Below are 20394 nucleotides of genomic sequence, written 5' to 3' on the forward strand. Positions count from 1 at the left end.
TTAAAACATTTAATAGAAAAATAGTTTGTGTGATGGGAAGAAAAAATGAACATCTCCGTTCATAATTAGTGGGCGCACTCCTTCAGTAGCGTGATAGCAGGAGATAGCTGTGTAGCACCTCCCCCTTCAAACGCCATCGGCCAATGAAGCGTCAAGCCGGGAAAAGCACATGGCTCTTTGTTTTGGTTCTTATCTAGAATAACAGACCAAATCCCCTCCAGGCAGATGTGTACAGGAATGATTTAATAAATCCCATTTAAATTAAAAATTTTCACAATTTACCTCCAAAGTTTTAAAATTTCATTTGACCTAATGCCAAGTATGTGAGGCCTACTAAGAGCAAATATTTCCTTTGTCCAGCATTATCTTAGGACCAACATATGCTTCATAAATGAAGGAAAGTGATTGGAAATTTTAATTCTGATGATTAGGAGAGATAAAAACACAATTTGACAGATTTCCTTTATCCCCTCCATCTTACTGTAGGCCCATTTAATGACCAAAGTCGAGAACTGTGGCAATATATCATTCCTCCGAACTTAGTCCCATGTCAACAAAATTTAGCCCTGATTTACTTTAGCACTTACTGAGAAACTGACCATTCCAAAGTAAATTTAAATCCTCATTTTAATTTCCACTCTCCCCAAAATCTATTTCTCTTTCACACCTACTTCAAATATTTGAGACGCAAAATCAAAGGTTCATTTCATTAATATTTTTTTTCCTTGAGAAGTGTGCCCAGGTGGTTTTGAGAAACTGCATGCATGCCAATAGTCAATATTTTATCATTTTCAGTTTTTGAAGGTGGCAACAAAAGAGAGATTGTGATAACAGGTTACTACGGAAGCCCATTGGTGCCACGTAAGAAAAATATTTTATCTGGCGGCCGCCAGATAATTATTTGGCGGCCGCCACTTATTATCTGGCGGCCGCCATATAATTTTCTGGCGGCCGCCATATAATTTTCTGGCGGCCGCCATATAATTTTCTGGCGGCCGCCACATAATTATCTGGCGGCCGCCACATAATTATCTGGCGGCCGCCATATAATTATTTGGCGGCCGCCAGATAAAACCTGGCTTCTTGATGCGTGCGCATGTTTTAATGGGAGCTTTTTAGGGAGAAGTGTGCCCAGGTGGTTTTGAGAAACTGCATGCATGCCAATAGTCAATATTTTATCATTTTCAGTTTTTGAAGGTGGCAACAAAAGAGAGATTGTGATAACAGGTTACTACGGAAGCCCATTGGTGCCACGTAAGAAAAATATTTTATCTGGCGGCCGCCAGATAATTATTTGGCGGCCGCCACTTATTATCTGGCGGCCGCCATATAATTTTCTGGCGGCCGCCATATAATTTTCTGGCGGCCGCCACATAATTATCTGGCGGCCGCCACATAATTATCTGGCGGCCGCCATATAATTATTTGGCGGCCGCCAGATAAAACCTGGCTTCTTGATGCGTGCGCATGTTTTAATGGGAGCTTTTTAGGGAGTTGTGGATACACATTAATTAATTAGTTTTATTAATTATTTCTGAAACTTGACATTAAATATCAATTGCAGAGCTTAGGATTTTGAAAAACTGGTTGAGTTGAATGTATAGAAGAGTTTGTTGATAGAATCTAGAATGAATTTTATATTACTTTGTGCCTTGTATTATACATGTTGTATAAAACATGGTATTTTAGAGTTGATTCTGAACTTTTAAAACTGAACTAAACATCCGTTCAGGAAATCTTAACATTAAAAAACCTTATCTTGAGAGGAATTTTATGTAAACATGTATAAGTAAAGGAACGCACTGCCTTCTATATGTTTTAATTTTGGTATAAGAATTTACCAACGCAGATTAAAGTCAGCTTTATTGACCACGACAGCTAGTACAGGCAATATTATCACGAGAGCAGATCCATCTATGACTTTATAAGGATAAACTAGGATAAGTGTGTACTAGCATTCGTGGCCATAAAAATGAAACTATTTAACTGACTGTGTTGTTAAACTTTTATTCCAAATCACATGAAAGGCAGTACAATAAAAAGACCGCGATCGGCCACAGTCTCTCTGGGTAAATCAAAGTACTGAGAGTACTGAAAGGCGGGGTCTTGAAAGTTTGAATGTGTAATTGTTCACGTTTTCCTCCGGTATGTTCCAAAAATTATGAGTTTGAATTAGTTGTTTCAATGTACATGTAGTATGCTAAAGTTCAGCTTTTTGCAATTGCCTGATACTTTGTCATAATTTTGCTAAATCCCGACCGGGACTGTTCTTCATAGTTGTAGAAAATTGACACAACGGTATGTTATGTAAAATAAGACCCCAAGAAAATTTTTTAAAAACTACAACTAACCGGAAAAATAAAACAACTATATTTAGGTATATAATTTAAATCCTTATATTTATTTATTTTGTGATCGAAGGGAAAATCTATAAGTTGGACGGTATCTGTTATACAAGGTTTATGGAAACTCCGAAAACTCTCAAACTGTTGAATTACCGAACAAAGTTAACATTTGTATACCGATTACAAACACAGGCTTCCAACGTTAGAAATATTTCTTTTTTACAATAAGATTATTCCAAGTACTATAACAATAACAAAACATTGTCGCAGTAGCCATTTTGATTTTTTCGACCTTCTATATTGTACCTGTCATGATTTTTTTTGGCAGCGATTCATATAAAATTAATAGGTAAAAAATAAATTCGTTCGCCACTTACTACTTTTTTGTGTAAACTCGTGCATCATTTACACGAATCACGATACAACCGATACTGAATTTTCATTAAAAATCATACTCCAAATGCAGTCATCTGCTTTTCAAATCGATAAAACAAGAAAATGGAGACCAAACGTGAATGAATCACGTCATATTTTTGTAAGCAAAATCTATATAGATTATACATTTTTGGTGACCTATAGATTAATTGATATATACAATCTTATCGATTGAAGAACCAAGTTAAATGTTAATGTTCATGTTGTCCGGCTTAGTTGGAATATACAATCATGTAATTTGTTTTAATGTTATGAGACATTTTCTATACTTTATAACGGGCAAAACCAGTCATATTCATGATTTAAAAGATTTCTTCATCAATATCTTAATGCCTTTCATCAGAAACTCAGCTGATCTTTCTCCCATTGATAAATATTTCGCACCAATATTAGACCTATGAATTCAGAGATAACGCATGGTTGTTATGTTTTAAATCTTTAATTTATTGTGTGGTAGTACATGTAAATGAATAGGACTTATTTCAATTTTAAGAAGATAATCAAGTACTGAAGTACTGTCGGGAGTTGATTTTATCGATTGTTATCAATTCTAAAATCAACGTTATGTTATTTTGCATGGCAAGTAGTTTCTAATCTGTATTTGAATTACGCACGTGTATTTAAATTACGCACAGTTTTATAATATGAATTAGTTATGTTTACATGCGAGATAAATTTGTTGACATGCAACTTATAAGTTGTATGTCAACAATTTTTATCTTGCATGCTAACATAACTAAATTGCATGTTGACATAAAGAAGTTGCATGTTAACATAAAGAAGTTGCATGTTGACATCAATAGGTAGCATATCTAGCATCTTGGATGTCACATGCTGGCGATATTTGAGATTTTTTATAACTCTTATTTGATTGCAGTTTTCTTGCATGTCAACATAGTTATGTTGCATGTTGACATAACTATCTTGCATGTCAACATATTTATCTTGCATGTCAACAAATTAAGAGAAAACTAACTTGCACACAGGGGGCAGAGATAGGCCACCATATACTACCGCGCGTTACTCAATTTGTATGCACACACCGCTGCAGTTATGAGAGTGTATACTTTAAAAATCAAGATTCAATGCTATAGTAATTATCGTGACCAAGCACCTGTTACCTAGCTTTCTCACCTTTGGCTGTCTTCGACGCTTATTTTTTGGTTTACTTTAATGATTTGTTTTCACTGAACATTGTCGTTTATATAGTCTATTATATAAATTAGATAGCACACAGTAGAGAAATTGAACAGACCTAAACTTCAAAGGTCTGAAAATATTTTAAAAGAACTGAAGATTCAAAAATCGTAAAATATCAGCTGTGCGAGTAAACTAGCTTATTCTATACGGGGGAAGGGGGGGGGGGGGGGGGAGACAAACATGTTAAATCACATTTGTCTTAAACATACATTGTAAGGAGGAATTTCTACAAAAGTGACCAAGTTTTTACAGTTCTCAATGTACTTGTTCAGATTTATTTACACTCTTAACGAGTACCCGGGTACTCGATCGGAAAAACGTCCAAGTAACCGAGTACTAAAAATTAACCAATTTTTCATCCCTACTAAAAATGGTTGTTTTGATTTTCCCGGTAAGTTGTAGTTTTCTAAAAAAAATTCTTGGGGTCTTATTTTACATAATATACCGTTGTGTCAATTTTCTACAATTATGAAGAACAGTCCCGGTCGGGATTTAGCAAAATTATGACAAAGTATCAGGCAATTACAAAAGGCCGAACTTTAGCATACTACATGTAGATTGAAACAACTAATTCAAGCTCATAATTTTTGGAACATACCGGAGGAAAACGTGAACAATTACAAATTCAAACTTTCAAGACCCCGCCTTTCAGTACTCTCAGTACTTTGATTTACCCAGAGAGACTGTGGCCGATCGCGGTCTTTTTATTGTACTGCCTTTCATGTGATTTGGAATAAAAGTTTAACAACACAGTCAGTTAAATAGTTTCATTTTTCACACTTATCCTTAATTGTTTATCCTTATAAAGTCATAGATGGATCTGCTCTCGTGATAATATTGCCTGTACTAGCTGTCGTGGTCAATAAAGCTGACTTTAATCTGCGTTGGTAAATTCTTATACCAAAATTAAAACATATAGAAGGCAGCACGTTCCTTTACTTATACATGTTTACATAAAATTCCTCTCAAGTTAAGGTTTTTTAATGTTAAGATTTCCTGAACGGGTGTTTACTTCAGTTTAAAAGTTCAGAATCAACTCTAAAATACCATGTTTTACAACATACATGTATAATACAAGGCACAAAGTAATATAAAATTCATTCTAGATTCTAACAGCAAAGTCTTCTATACATTCAACTCAACCAGTTTTTCAAAATCCTAACCTCTGCAATTGATATTTAATGTCAAGTTTCAGAAATAATAAATAAAACTAATAAATTAGAGTGAATCCACAACTCCCATTAAAACATGCGCGCGCATCAGGAAGCCAGGTTTTATCTGGCGGCCGCCAAATAATTATGTGGCGGCCGCCAGATAATTATGTGGCGGCCGCCAGATAATAAGTGGCGGCCGCCAGAAAATTATGTGGCGGCCGCCAGATAATTATGTGGCGGCCGCCAGAAAATTATATGGCGGCCGCCAGATAATAAGTGGCGGCCGCCAGATAATAAGTGGCGGCCGCCAGAAAATTATCTGGCGGCCGCCAGAAAATTATGTGGCGGCCGCCAGATAATAAGTGGCGGCCGCCAAATAATTATCTGGCGGCCGCCAGATAAAATATTTTTCATACGTGGCACCAACGGGCTTCCGTAGGTTACAAGTGCTTGATATACAAAACCAAGAATTTATTGCCTTGTAGAAATGGTAAACCACACAAATTGATATGAATGAAAATCTCACCAACATGGAACAGTATAGCTGAGATAATGAGTGATGGACTCAGAGAGAGATCATATTGAACCCAATCTATCTCTGACACCTTGTATCAGGCTTCCTGCTGAGTGTACTCACTGAGTTCACTCTCCCAACTGAGATTCTGAAGACTCAACATGATCAGCATATGAGTGCAATGCTGTGTTAATGCTGGTCATCCACTCTTGAACTGTCAATAATTATAGAATTTTATTTCCCCCAAGACTGGTCAATTAATAGAGCAATGCTCCCCAGGACCTCCCATGAAAGTCCGGCAAAATTAGTGAGATCAGAGGTAGAGGAAAAGGAGAAAATGCAAAGGATTCTGGGGCAGTTGTAGAGAGATTGTTAGGAGAGAGGCATTGTTATGATTTCTCATGCTGATACGATGACAACATCCATTGATGAACACAGTATAGGTGTAGTGGAGTCACTGATAAAAGGGAACCCTCTGTATTATAAACATGTACAACATGCACCGCCAGAATTTCTCCCTTTTCACCTGCTAGTGATACATCTACGGTTATCTCCCCTGTTGATCTTACAACAACATATCAAGACTGGGCTTGGACAGTTAGCGGGGCTCCCCTGGCCATCAAATGTCACCCCTAGAATCCCTGCGCTAAAGAAAAACTACCGGAGGAATTTACTTTTTCTCCTCCTTCAAAGTGAATTTGAGGGATGATTCCCATACTTTGAACAGGCCAGTGTGATTGCTTTCTGACATGTTTTCTGTATCTAGGTGCAGGAGTCATTAATTATCGACATAGGGGTAAATATTTCCTGTAGCCCTGGCAGAGCCAAGACCATGAATTAAGGGGGGATCAATTTCTTCTGGTGTGAAGTACTAAATATCATGAATTCCTGATGTCTCAATGGGTATCCTTAATCAAGGAACTTAAAAACATATTCTAGGTTTGCTGTATTTATATGAACAGCTCAACATGAAGTATGGCCATTCCCTTTCATCATCAAACTGAATGAAAGAAAGTCATAAAACTTTTCAGATACATTCAAAAGTGTTAATGATATATTGAAACAAACATCATCACTGCATATTAACATAGGAAAATCATTTGGAGGCAATTACTTAAACATTTGGTAAATTCAAAACATTACTTACAGAATTACCAGGATATTAACAGCCCAAATTATTCCACACCAAATCCCAAACTGTGAAAAAATGACATCATAAAGTGCTTCCTCGAAACACTTTCCCTATTTTATCTCTCAGTAGGAAATCTCCAGACAATATCTCGCCTAGAAGTGTATCAGGATCTTCCATCTAGGAATCAAACAAAAGTGACAGTCCCCTCGCTCAATCTCATTACAAAACTGTCCCCCCTCCTGATTCTGCCCCGCGATTGTTACGCTAATCGGAGTGATATTCCATGTGACATTATCAGCTCTCTTTCTTTTTGTCAATATTCACACCATTTGGCCAGCGAGGGGGAAAAAATTTGAATGAAATCCAATTCATAGGATGCGTAGAGTTTGTTTCCTCTTGCGGATTTAATATGCTCATGTTCACCTATCCCGAAATAAAACTATCTTTTCCTCTTGCAAATACACACACAATGATGGATCTAGTTCAGCTTTCACATCTGGGTAATCCAGGGTCTGATCCGATTCAATTTTCTATTGTACCATCAAATTACAATTAAATGGAGTTTAAAAGTATATCGTGTACACGCAGCCTGTGTAGACAGAAAATGTCATGAATGACAGGCAATGCTTGGTCCTATCTAGCAGAATCTATCCCCAGAACTTGGGGGGTCACACTAAGATATTCAATGGTGAGAAATATTCGGAAATCTTACAGAGAAATATTTAGAAATCTTACTATCAGTTCAGGGAAAAAAACTCAGGCAAACTTAAAAATTTCAACTTTTCATCAAACTGGCTTTATGAGAGAATACACCTTTTTTTTTTTTAAACAGATGGTTATCGGTGATAAAATTATGAAATCCTAGCTTACCTTTTCAGAAACTCAATATTCCTAGGTGTGAAACAATTCTAAATACTAGTAAATAATTTAAGTTTTCCTGAATATATATTGCCAGATATATCTGTTAATTAACTTGAGTTAATGTTAATACTATTCAATAAGTATAATTACCTTATTATTAGGGATTATATAGAAACCAGTGCCTTCATGGAAAGACCTCACACAAAAACTTCCAACAAATTAATGATTGCTTTAATATAAAACAACATAGCCTCTTATGTGATCATATCTTTGACAAGATAAAAAAGAAATATGAAAGAAAAATTTGGCCTGCAACTATAATATCATTAAGCATTCACAGTGCCCCGCATCATGTACTAGGTACCCAAAGGCCAGAAATAGCTCGTTTATCAGATTAAAAACTGTGTGAAAATAGTGCAGAGGTGTGAAGAACATGGCTATCATTCCTCTTTAACTGTTTTAATATATGCCTACTTAATACTTATATGTACAGGAGATATTCTGCAGCGGTAATTATTAAAGGACCAATTATAGGACAGCTGCTGTCACTCTCTAGCAACTCTTCATCTAAACTTTTACAAAAACATAGTCCTTTTTTTTTATTTCATGGTTTATGATTTCAATTTTTTTTTTTTTTGAATTTTCAGATGAAAAATTGATTTTTTTTATCCCCTGCAATATCTAAATTAAATCCTGTACGAAAAATAAAATTTATCAGATAAAATTATGTAAATTTAACTTTAAACTTACCTATAAACCTCCAAAACCTTTAAAACCCCCGAGAAAGATGATACAAACAATTGATAAAAAGATCCTATATATCAGTAACTCAAAGTGTCAATCTCTCCCAAAATGCATCACTACACACCTATCTGTCAACAAACATCCACCAAAAGTAAACAGCTTCAGGAAAAAATCACTTTTTAACTTAAAAAATTCGGTAGTCATTCCATCACTGCCTGAATGTCACTGTCCAATTACCACCATGTCAGTTTGAACAAGGCCCAAGCTGACCCACAAGAAGCCTTTGAGAATGACATACTATGCTCGTCTTACAGACATAAATTGCTGCATATTCTTAATCACTGACCCAAACTTTGATGTGCTTTAATCAATTCCAAGTGTGATTAAACCCAACAATGGCTCCCACAGTGGGCTACTTAATTGAGTCCTTTTAAAGATTTGAGAAACCTTATAAATACTGTACAGATGTTGAATACCATGTTTGATAGATAATGGCCCCTTCAAATTTCTACTCTGATTCTCAAATCAATCAATAAAAATATTTTCATCATGAAATTCTTTGTTGAAATAAATTAAAAAGGCAACTTACAGATTTTGTTGAGCATCTCACACTGACACATTCATCTCATTGGGAGCACGGCTAAACAACTTGATCAAGACAAAACAAGCTCAAATATACCCCGAAAATATAACAACAAAGAATACCTTGAGTTGATACTTTGATGCAGAGTTTATCTCTTGTCCTTCCTTCATTGAACACGACTGATTAAGAATGCGTAAAATAACACACTGTAACGCTAGCCCATTGTGACAAATTTTTTATTCAAACCCCAAAAACTTGTCAATAATAGGATACATAGCGGTTCGGGTACATGTTCCGTTATACCAGGAATGCCGATCGAGTTCTTATAGTGTTACTGAATCTATTACGGCCTTTAAAAATTTATTGATAAAATCATTATTTTCGTGTCCAATGTATTCAGGGCCATCATCAGATTTCAGAACAATGTAGCCCAACTTTTGTGGTTAAGTGTTTCTGAATTTGCTAAATAATTAATCTATCTTATCCCTTTTCAAATCGCCACGTCGCTGTGTGACACACGGTCTAACGCTCTTTTGTTTCAACCACATTGTAACACAGATTTCTAACAGCTAATCAGCTATTTTATAAGTCTTCATCTATTTTACAAATGACTGGTTTTCAAAAACTTCCTTAAATGATTTTTCATCACGTTCAATATGAACTTTGATCCAAAAAATAGATATAAATTTGAATTTTATCGTTTAATCGGCAACATTTTTAGTATCTGACGTACTTCATGTAAATCCTTGTAAAAACATGATTCAGTCGACTGCTGCATAAAATTAAGATTTTTTCCATTTGGTTAAATTGAAAAAAAGAAAAACATACTAGCAAATGGTAACAATTTATATCAAATATGTTTTTATGAAATATTTGAGTCAGAAAGATAATTTTCACAAAAATATAAATCTTGGTAAAATGGTGAGCATTTTTTTTCTTTAGATCAAATGCTGCTGCAAATGTATGAAAATCCAATAGCAGGTGAAGATTGACAAACTAAGAATGTTACAGAAGAAAACAAAGCGTGATTTAAAAAAGAAAATCACCAAATGTTTTATTTGTTGGAAAGGAAATATTTCTCTCAAAACATTAAGATATTTTGCCAAGAAGAAAAACATCCCATTTTTTAAATTCCTGAACATAATATATTCTGGAGTGAATGAGACAAATTGCATGCTTTTGTATCAATTTCTCTAAACCTGTAGGAGCTTCCACTGATGAGTAAACAGGAGTCCTGAAACACACTCTGCTATCAGTAACCATTGACTTTGAGCACTTCATGATTGTTAGGAAATCAAAAGAAACGGAGCTATCATCATACATAACACTAGATAGGTCTGGTCATTTTAAGGTCCTAGTGATTAAAATCGGCTATGTTGCCAGTTAACTGGAGTGAATGGAGAAGTGATAATTTTCTTTTTAAAATGAGACGACTTGAAGAAAATAATTGAAACGGAAACTAGGAGAAGGTTAGGTTTGATCAATAAGGGAGACAATTTTGAAGATTACATTGAAGAAGTCAGAGAATTAAACATGATACAAGCTCACAGAGGACATCACAAAACAGAGAAAGATCTTTGATGTACGATTTCCCATTTCCTTAAAATTGAAAATGTTTATCAAAGAGTGTCTCTGATTAAAAGAAGTAAAATTAAAAGTCGCATGTTTATCATATGATGCTTGTACAGAGCTCCTTGTGTATTCTTAAACCAACAGTGCACACATGGTACTAATCAAGGCAAAGGACCCTAAAACTACGTACTAATAAACATTTCTAATTAATGCAAACAATTCCTTCAGACTGAAATATTAAAACTGAGAACTTTTTCCAGTAAGAAGAGAAGTCACTTGGGCATTTTTAATGCAATTTTACAGGATTCACACTATCTTCAAATATTTTTTGTGAATAACAATATTAAAATACTCATTTCCAAAATGTTTTTAAAACATATGTCTTCCCCCACTGAAACTGTATCATTGCACTTATGTAAGACAAAGTACATGACCCAGTATATAACTAAGGGGCAGATCATTGACAAATTACTTCTTTCTCCGATGTTCTTATTCTGAATCTTCAAACTGTGCTACATGCCAAACGGTACTGAAATTATCAGCCAAATAAATGTTCATCACTTGTTCTTTGCCATGTTACAGCCAATTTATTCATTTGATGTTGCTAATTTTACTGTACGAAAAATACAGAATTAATATATTTGGATAAAAACGAAAAAAATTTCGGATTACATTTCTTGGCAAAAATAAATTTACCACCCCAATTATTGCCATTTTTTTTAACTTTGACAAACCTCAAATTTATTAAGAGTATGAATCAATTGAAAGAAATTTACCCCACCAGAAAAATTGAACCAGTTATTTTAGATATCTTTCTCTAATAGATTTTAACATAGTTTGTGGGAGAAATACTGTGAAGTGATCACGGAAAGTTAGAAAAAAGGTTAATCCCTAATGGATTTGTGCCATCAAACATTTCATTTACCAAGATTAAACGCTCCCTAAACCTGCCGATTTTGTTTTCTCCTTGGGTAAGCCAGGCTGCCATATCAAAGCTCAACTGATACTTTTGGTTAATCTGGTAATGTTACCACACAGCAAAACCAATCAGGACTGGAAAGAAACAACCCTTCTGCTTTCTTTTAATTTCCAAAGATAAAGACTGATGCCCCCTATACTTCACTGAAAATTGCTTGTTTTACAAATTAGAAGGCCCAATCTAATGCATTTTAAGTGGCTTGTAAGAACAAAATGCGTCTACAACTTGTTGCTAACTGGCTGCCAAAAATGACAGTTTTGAGGAGCAAATGCTTTGGGAAATACTTTTGTTCATGGTTGTGAACAAACAATGGAAATAAACTCAGAAATTGTAGAGTGAACAAAAATAATTTAAACTAAACAAAACAACACAAAGATCACAATAAAAATGAAACCATGAAGTCTTAACAAGCTAGCCAAAAGATCTCAATGAGGAAACAGTGACCTTTTTATTGCTACTCTGGCATCAAAATGTAAAACAAGCTTAAAGATATGAAAATCGGGAAAGACAACTTTATGGATTTTCCAGTTTTGTCTGAAAAATGGCAGATGGAGGGTAACCTTAGCTACTCTAAATCTCCCCTGCTCTCTCAGTTCTCTGATTGTTGTTCTACAGGTTTCTGACTCTATGCATACCTTTCCCCTATTTCTTTCCATAAAACAGACATTTCCTTGATAGATACCCCCGATCTGCTGCTATTTCAGGGATATTCTTGCCATTCCTAGTGGCGATCACTCTCAGATATCAAGAAAAAGCTTTAGAAATATATTTTTTTTATTGTTTTCCGCTTACTCTTTCTCAAAATATTTTAATTTTTGGATCATTAAACTAGTATATTTTTAAACTTCTCACATCTGTGAATTTAAGAAATTAAAGTTAAAGATACTTACCAGTTGCCATGCACATTTGAATGGCTCATTTGAAGGAAGATGAGAAATTTTAGATTAACACAATTTTGACTGCAGTATTCATTTATGAACATCCAAATTTGTATAAGTTCAATTTGCATTTAATTAGTATCTTCTTTGTGCATGGCCAGGGATTTTTAAACGCAGCATAAGAATCTGTTTAATTTTAAAAGAACCAGTCAAGACATGAGGGAAATAAATCAAGACTTTGATATTCACATGATCAGAAAGTTTAAAAGAAGTTTACCACTTCATAAAAAAAAAGAAATATTATATAAAATGAAACCCAGTCTTTGAGGATGTGAATAATCAATAAATGCCAAATGTCATTTATTTTCGGCCTCTGTGCGTACTTTAGCGGTAGGAGAGAGAAGAAAAAAATTGGGGGGAAAGTCTGTCTTGTTTTTCATCACTTAAACATAATAACGGTTATCAGCGGGGTGGTGAAATTATGAAATATTAATGGTGGCAGTGCAGACTTTGTTAATTACCGGCCCATCAGTTGGTGCATGCCATATCACACCGAGCTTCTGAAGTAAATTTCCTATGTGACACCTTGGGTCCCTCTGTTGCTCGTTCAATTACATACAGAACATAGCGAGCATTCATTTCCGCATAGCTAATTAACCATCGATAATCTTGTTTTATCATATTTAAAAACATATTACATGCAAGTTTAACAAATCCTAATTTTCTGCGCAAGACATTCTTATTGGATAATAATAATGGGTGTAAAAAGTAAAGATTTTACGAGCGAAAAAATTATTTTTAAAAAATGACAAACCTCTCTGACATGTGAATGATTTCCAGAACATGAGAAATGCTCTTGGTTCCTGTGGTAGGGCCATTTACACTATGCCTCTACACCCTCATTATCCCAGCAGATAATTCAATTACACACACAAGTGAAAATACAAATGTTTATGACACGAAGCTACTCTTTTCTCCCTTGTCCAGACGGGCCAGAACCATCTATCACCGACCCTGGACAGTGGTGGGGAGGGGAAGACAGAAGAAATAAAAGCTGGTGCCCAGTACAACTGAACAGACTGACTTTATGATCAGCTGATGACATTTACGACTCGGTGAATACAGTTTATGTGGTACTAATAGATTTCTCCCCTTGTCATAGATCAATATATATGTTGGGTTTTTGTACCATCATACAAAAAAAATGGCTTTTTTACCAACTTCTTTACATTTCCTGATCATTCAAAGTATACATGAATCAGATATCCAAATTCAAACAGTTTTCAGACTTATTTTTTTCTACTCATTATCTTATATAAAAACAAAATGTAATGTGTGTGCATATGATGAATATATTTCTTAAAATGATTATAAGAAAAAAATGTTTCCTTATGTTAAAATACAGAGAAAGTAGGACTTATTACATTCTTTTTTACATGAAATCCAAATATTTTTTTTTCTTTTAATGTGTAACTTCAACATTTGGGTTTATAAATTATTATAAATATTTAATTATCATATATATACCCCCCCCCCCCTCAATAAAAATAATGATAGATAAATATTTTGCTTACCTGATTCAGGTGATGTTAGTTTCAGTCTGATGCATGTAAAACAAGGTTTCTGCAGGTAAAAAATTACAACATTCTTCAATCATGAAATAAACTGCCTGAAGTGTGCAAGTAAAAGGCCAGTCACACTCTGGAAATGTACAGTGTGAAATTAACAGGCTGAAATGGACAAGAGTCAATTGCAGACACTTCATAAATGCCTACTTTTCCCCCATTTCTACAAATATTATGACTATGTTTGGGAAAAGATGTGAATACCCTGGGGTCAAAACAAACTGTTTTTCTTAAATAAACTGCTAAGACAAATATGGACCCATCATTTGTTACAGGAAAATAAGGTTTGTATGTAATTGCTAAATTAACTTCAGTAGAAGGAAAGTCACACCTTTTGAGAATGCTTTCATAGCCTTGAGTAACAATTGGATTAATGCATTGTTAAGTCTAATTACTTAAGAAATCAGAGGTCCATTGAATTTACCTTGATTTTTTTTTGTAAGGTGTAAATGGTTCACACAAGGTGTTTTTTCTTGGACTTCAAAGATTGTAACAACATCCCACTTTTGTTTTCCAGTGTCCTGAAAAAGATAACAGATAATGGGTCAAATAATCCGCTGAATGTTTATTTATGGAAAATCTTAAAAACTTACGCAATTATAACATAAGGATATATATAACATCTTTATTATTTTCATGAATTTTTTTTCTTGTATACACCTTCAAACTAAATCTGAGCCAAAAAGTCAATTTTTCTTACCTTGAAAGGACAATGCTTTTTTATGGAGACCAAAAGAATTGAAACATCAGAAAATACGGAAAATAATTAATGATTTCTGAATTATCACTGGCCACAGATTTTGTATCTGAATGAAATGGACAGGAAACGGAATCTGAAGCATATGTGGAAGCCACAATGACAATTTTCTTCAATGTCTGGCATATACAGATGGTCTGGCCACTGAAACAAAAAATCATTACAGTATATTATATATCAATGGGGGAACTGAAAGCAGGCATGTAGATGTGTACATTAGTCCATTAAGGATTAAAGGACACACTCAATACTGATGATGCGAGATGGCGTAACAGGTGAGAAAATTTGATGAGGTCATGCCGTTATAGGTGAGAGCCTAGGGGTTTAAGGTGGGGGCAGGTGGTGCTGAAATCAGGATTTGTGTCAGAGTAAAAATGAGAAAATAACAAGTGGAGGATATAAAAAATATACATAAAGAAAATTGCCATAAGTGGAGCATATCTAACAAAAAATAATGATTCGGGTTACATAAAATGTTGTCAATGTCCAATAATGAGAATTTTCACATCTGCTCAGTCAATTTTTTTTTAGCTTAAATACAAGTGAAATTATATTATTTTTAAAATTCAATTTTGAGACAAATAAACAGCTCAGATTTTGTTGACAGTTAAGTTCATGTATATAAGAGGTAGATTATATGTTTAAAGGGAATAAGATGTTCCTTAATGATCTGAGGGCAGGCAATCCTTATAGTTATGGTAAATAAAAATACTAACATTCTCAATCTGTCCCCATGAGAAATCAGTAAACAAAAAGTAAATTGGAAGATTTGATAATCAAACACTTAGTGTCAGGTGTAATGAAATATCCCTACCATGGACCGTATTAATCGGCAAGTAGAAGAATATTCAGTTACACATAATCATTGCCTGAAAAAGGCCCAATCAAGAAAATACCCTGATCAAATGAATTCCACATATGTCATTTAAATTTTCCAGCAACCTTGCAGACCATTCCAAAAAAGGCATACATTTTGAATGAATGGACGCTGTGTTTGCTATCCCTGACTAGAAAAGGGTATTTGAGATTAAAAGGAGAGAGGATTTCTGAACAGATTATTTGCTCTTGGACACTTAATCAGAGCCAAGTACCTGTAAATCACATTAACAATTTGCCCCCACCTTTTTTGATGGTTTTGTCATGTGTTTAGAAGAAACAAAAGTTGTGTCATACTTCAATTTAGCTTTTGTGGAGAGATGGGATTTGACAAATTAATTGGATGACTGTGTCAATATTTGAGCATTCTATATGTACAGGGAATTGCTTTTAAGACTGTGCACTTCTGAAAACTATAAACATCGCTAAAATAAACAGGAAAGTTTGAGAATGTGCCTTTGCACTTTGTAACATAAGGAGGGATTTGTAATGAAAATACTAGTTCTAAACTTTGGTAACCTACAGATGTTAAACACAAGCTGTCTCAACACGAGATGAAAAAGTCTCCCTAAAAAGTCTTCCTAAATTATTGCAGATCTAGATTACATGTATATGTGTATGTTGTTTGTTAAAGCATTCACAACTGCTTAATTTGTGAACTGACTTTAAAGTCTAAAAAATCACAGTTGGTCAGGAAACTCGTAAAGCACTGCAAACATAAGCATATGGCCCTGTTTATCTTTCTGTTGTGCCAAAATATAAATATTTTTGTTAAGTATTAGGATCATGTTTTAAATCAATCTATAATTTTTCCCCATTTTCTTTTTATACATGAAATTAAGGAAGGATACCCACTTGCCTTGTGAAATAAATTACACCTTAATATTTCCTAATGCAATAATCATGCACCCTGGTGCAGCCATCTTATAAGGCAATTTCAAGCTTTTTCAGGCCTCTGACAAGAGAAATTAAATAAAGTACTTTCAAGTGATCAAAATTATTATGGTATTAAAATGTTTTACTGCATATATCACTGTAATATTACCGGTACATACACAGTTAACAGTTACGCTATTGGTACAGTCTGTTACACACAGATGTACATGGCATACATACATTGTATGTGTACAAATATATTCTATAAATGTGACATACTGGCCCAATGGGTCAGGTGCCATTTTTGTTATGTTCAGTTTTCCAAATGCATGTGCACTATAAATATTTGTTATACTTTCATGTTAAATACTGAAATCTGATTGGTTAAGACGCAGTTAATAATATTTACTATTACCCTCAGCGTTAGCAACGCACTTGGCAACAGGTAACATTAAAAAATGTTACATACGCGAAAATTATGCGCGTACGGTTCGCTGTAGAATTCACGTTATTCCTATATAAAAGCAGTAAAATTTTCTTCAAAATTTTAAAAAAGACTTTCAGTATAACAAAATAAATAGTGCCTGTTTGGGAGGATGACAGTTGAAATTGACACCCCTCGAAAACCATTGTCAACCTCCGCTTCGCGTCGGTTGACAATGGTTTTCTCGGGGTGTCAATTTCAACTGTTACCCTCCCAAACAGGCACTATTTATATAATATTACTTATGTGACTTACAATTATAAACATTAATTTACATAATCAAACTAGCCTTTCAGGAAAAAAATATATACAATGTATTTACAGTGTAGTAATAGAGGACAAATGACCAAATAATTTTGAACATTTCAAAGAATTACAAAGTATACCAGTCTATGATAAGGACCTCATATCAGCCTCCTATAAAATATTTTAGGCATTTTTTCAAGCTTATAGTTATGCATTTATTGGTTATCAATTTTGTCAATAATTGTTCATTATATTTATATCTAATTATCAAAATATACTTCAATTTAATAAGCCTTATATAAACTAAAAAAAAAACACAATTATTTGGGAAGAAAATAAATTTATGCTATTTGACAGGACCATATGTATTTCATCAACCTTGTTTTTATACTGATCAATTGTAAATTAATGTAACTTATGCTTTTACTAAACGGACTCAGAAAGTCTCGTCCACTTGTACAGTCGTAAAACACTCAGTTTCTCTTCTTCTGTTGAAGTATAAAACGTTTCACGTCTACGGCAATTCTCATAAACACAGATGGTGTCAAGAGAACTCAACCGCGAAATGGTCATAACTGGGAAACTGTGAGCAAGAAATGGCGCGGAATTTATTTCGTCCTCAGTCCTCAGCAAACATTAATTATAGCTAAAACATGGGTCACCTAGTGCTAAAACAATACTGAAGTTATATTTTTTTTGTACCAGTTATGGTTTTTTTTAAAGGAATAAAATAAAATTTAATTTCATGTTTCTTATTTAGAATTTATACTCGATATTTTTAAATAAATGAATAATTTTATATCAGTGTGGTATATGCAGAATTCATGATAAATATTTAGCATTCCAAGGTAGTTAAATCTTCTATTCTAAACATTTTTTTTTACTAGGAGTGGAAAAAAAATTACTTACCTTGATATTCAGGGAATATATTTCCGAAAATAGCTATTTTTATTATAAGACAAATTAAACTTCATACACACATCCCTACTAAGAATACAACTGCAACAAAAATGAGTTGTAAAAAAGTAGTTGTAAAGGAAACAACAATCAATTAGTGAAGGTATGAATGTTAACAGGGGTGAGTTATGTAAGTATTGATGATGTATCTGTTCTCTCTAATGAAATCTGTGACAGACAAGGCGACCGGATATGTACCTGTCAGGAGACTGTCAATCAAAGGGCAGTAATCCTGTCGGGAACCCGGCTACAGACACGGATCAGCGTTGTGGAGTTTTTTCTACACCAGGTTTTTTGTTATGATGGTTGTGATCAACAAGAGAGCAGACATTTTTACTGTGATATCGTCAGGACAGGAAGCGATTTTTACAGATTTAACCTAACGAAGCATAAGAACACGAACAATTTCCTACTTCTAATTTAAGAGCAATTTGAGTTTGATCGGTTCACTTCAGTAAAAGTGAAAAAGTTCAAAACTATTATTTTTCCTTTTATCTAAAAAATACTTTTTTGAAAAAGGTAGTGCAAGGCATTCAATACATTTAAGATAATTTTTTTAAAAATTAAATATATTATTAAAGTATAATATGATGTAAAGAGTTAATTTGTCATGATTTTCGCCGGCAATATGCTTTATGCATATAAAATAGATAAACCTTTAAATTTGTCTCTAATATTATACGACACTTGCAATATTTGCGCTAATATTTGAAGATCTTCTCAATCTATGATGGAAACAGTCATACAGTGATACTACACATGAAATGATAATATATTGTACATGTACAAGGAAATCTAAAGTTTAAAAAAGAAGATCATAGACTGTAAATGTATAGTTTTCGAAGGGAAAGCATGTTTTCCACTCCATCTGACAACAATGATAAAAGTTTATTCCAACTATCGGACCAGAAGGCAAGGATTAGAATACTAGTTGCATGTATACAGAGACGAGGGGAAAAAATGGTTGATTTGTCTCTATAAACCGTAAAAAAAAATTCCTGATAATATAATTTTTTATAACATTGGAATTTTTTTAAATGAAAAGGTACGGTACATTTTGTTCTAATGGAGGGTCAGTTAGGGACACTATTATTTAAATACATGTAATATGACCAAATTTCGCAAACTCTTTCAACTGTATGTACAAAGGGAAATAACTCTAACTGTATTCGAAACCCGAAGCTGTGAAGGTTAAAATAGCAAATAAGCCAGTAGGAAATGCTATCAACATCAAGGAAAAGATTCCAATTAATATCGCTTGAAAACAGACCCACCAGTGATTTTTATCTCGTAGACTAATGTTATTAATTCCGTTGCAGATTTATAAGAAATATTAGCAATAAGATATTCTTGGGGTTAGTTTCGAGTTTAGCATGTACAAAATCAAAGAGAATGTTATTTGAAGATTTGTATATTTAATGTATTTTATGATATATCAATGAAAAACTGTTTCGGATTTTTGATATGATTCATGATATGCAATTCCTTGAAAATCTTTTGAATAAAATAAGGTCATTTAATTACTTCCAATTCATCTCTGCTCACTTCTGAATATAAAACGTGCAACTTAGTTATGCCATTCTGCTACCATCATCAAAAGACAAGAGGAACAAACATCATCAAAAGACAAGAGGAACAAAACTATTTTGAGAGCCTTTTTTAATATATTAAAAAATCTATATGATAATAATCATCTCTCTCTCTCTCTCTCTCTCTCTCTCTCTCTCTCTCTCTCTCTCTCTCTCTCTCTCCACAGATATCACAGATATACAAACTATTTTGAGTGCTTTTTAATACTCTATGATATATAAACATTTATATCCGTGGAGAGAGAGAGAGAGAGAGAGAGAGAGAGAGAGAGAGAGAATGTTTTCAAGAGTACATGTACATTTTATTTTAGTTTGAACGTATATCTGTTTATCTATATCACCATGATACAACCAAATGCCTTAAAAGAAAATATCTATGTATAACAAAAATTGTTTATTTTTTTATTATAAAAATAATACTTTAAAAAAATGATTTATAATAATTGCACTTTTGATAGTATAATATAACACTGTACTGTATGGATGTGTTTGTGTGGATCTTCAATTATTTGTGTATCTAAATTGCCATTTTCTCCATATTGTGATTAACTACCCTCGTTTTGTATTTTCTTTTCATTTATTTATTT

The 20394-nt window shown here is 33.7% G+C and overlaps 1 protein-coding gene across 10 annotated transcripts in view; it reads right to left on the minus strand.

Moving 5' to 3' along the window:
• Nucleotides 1-14093, minus strand: part of LOC128155343 (protocadherin-9-like) — a 26558-nt gene extending 12465 nt beyond the window's left edge. Inside the window, exon 1 of one of the 10 annotated variants that reach the window (XM_052817014.1) lies at nt 1-87. This exon is cut by the window's left edge and continues 87 nt beyond it. The gene's annotated coding sequence lies outside the window, so the exon portion shown is untranslated. Of the gene's footprint in view, nt 93-6795; nt 7214-8391; nt 8754-8974; nt 9197-12409; nt 12534-13211; nt 13324-13971 lie in introns of those variants that run through there. The other 9 variants (XM_052817013.1, XM_052817011.1, XM_052817010.1 and 6 more) reach the window with 9 other exon arrangements.
• Nucleotides 14094-20394: the final 6301 nt, after the last annotated feature.

Source organism: Crassostrea angulata, chromosome 7 (assembly GCF_025612915.1).
Source record: "Crassostrea angulata isolate pt1a10 chromosome 7, ASM2561291v2, whole genome shotgun sequence".
Classification (NCBI taxonomy): domain Eukaryota; kingdom Metazoa; phylum Mollusca; class Bivalvia; order Ostreida; family Ostreidae; genus Magallana; species Magallana angulata.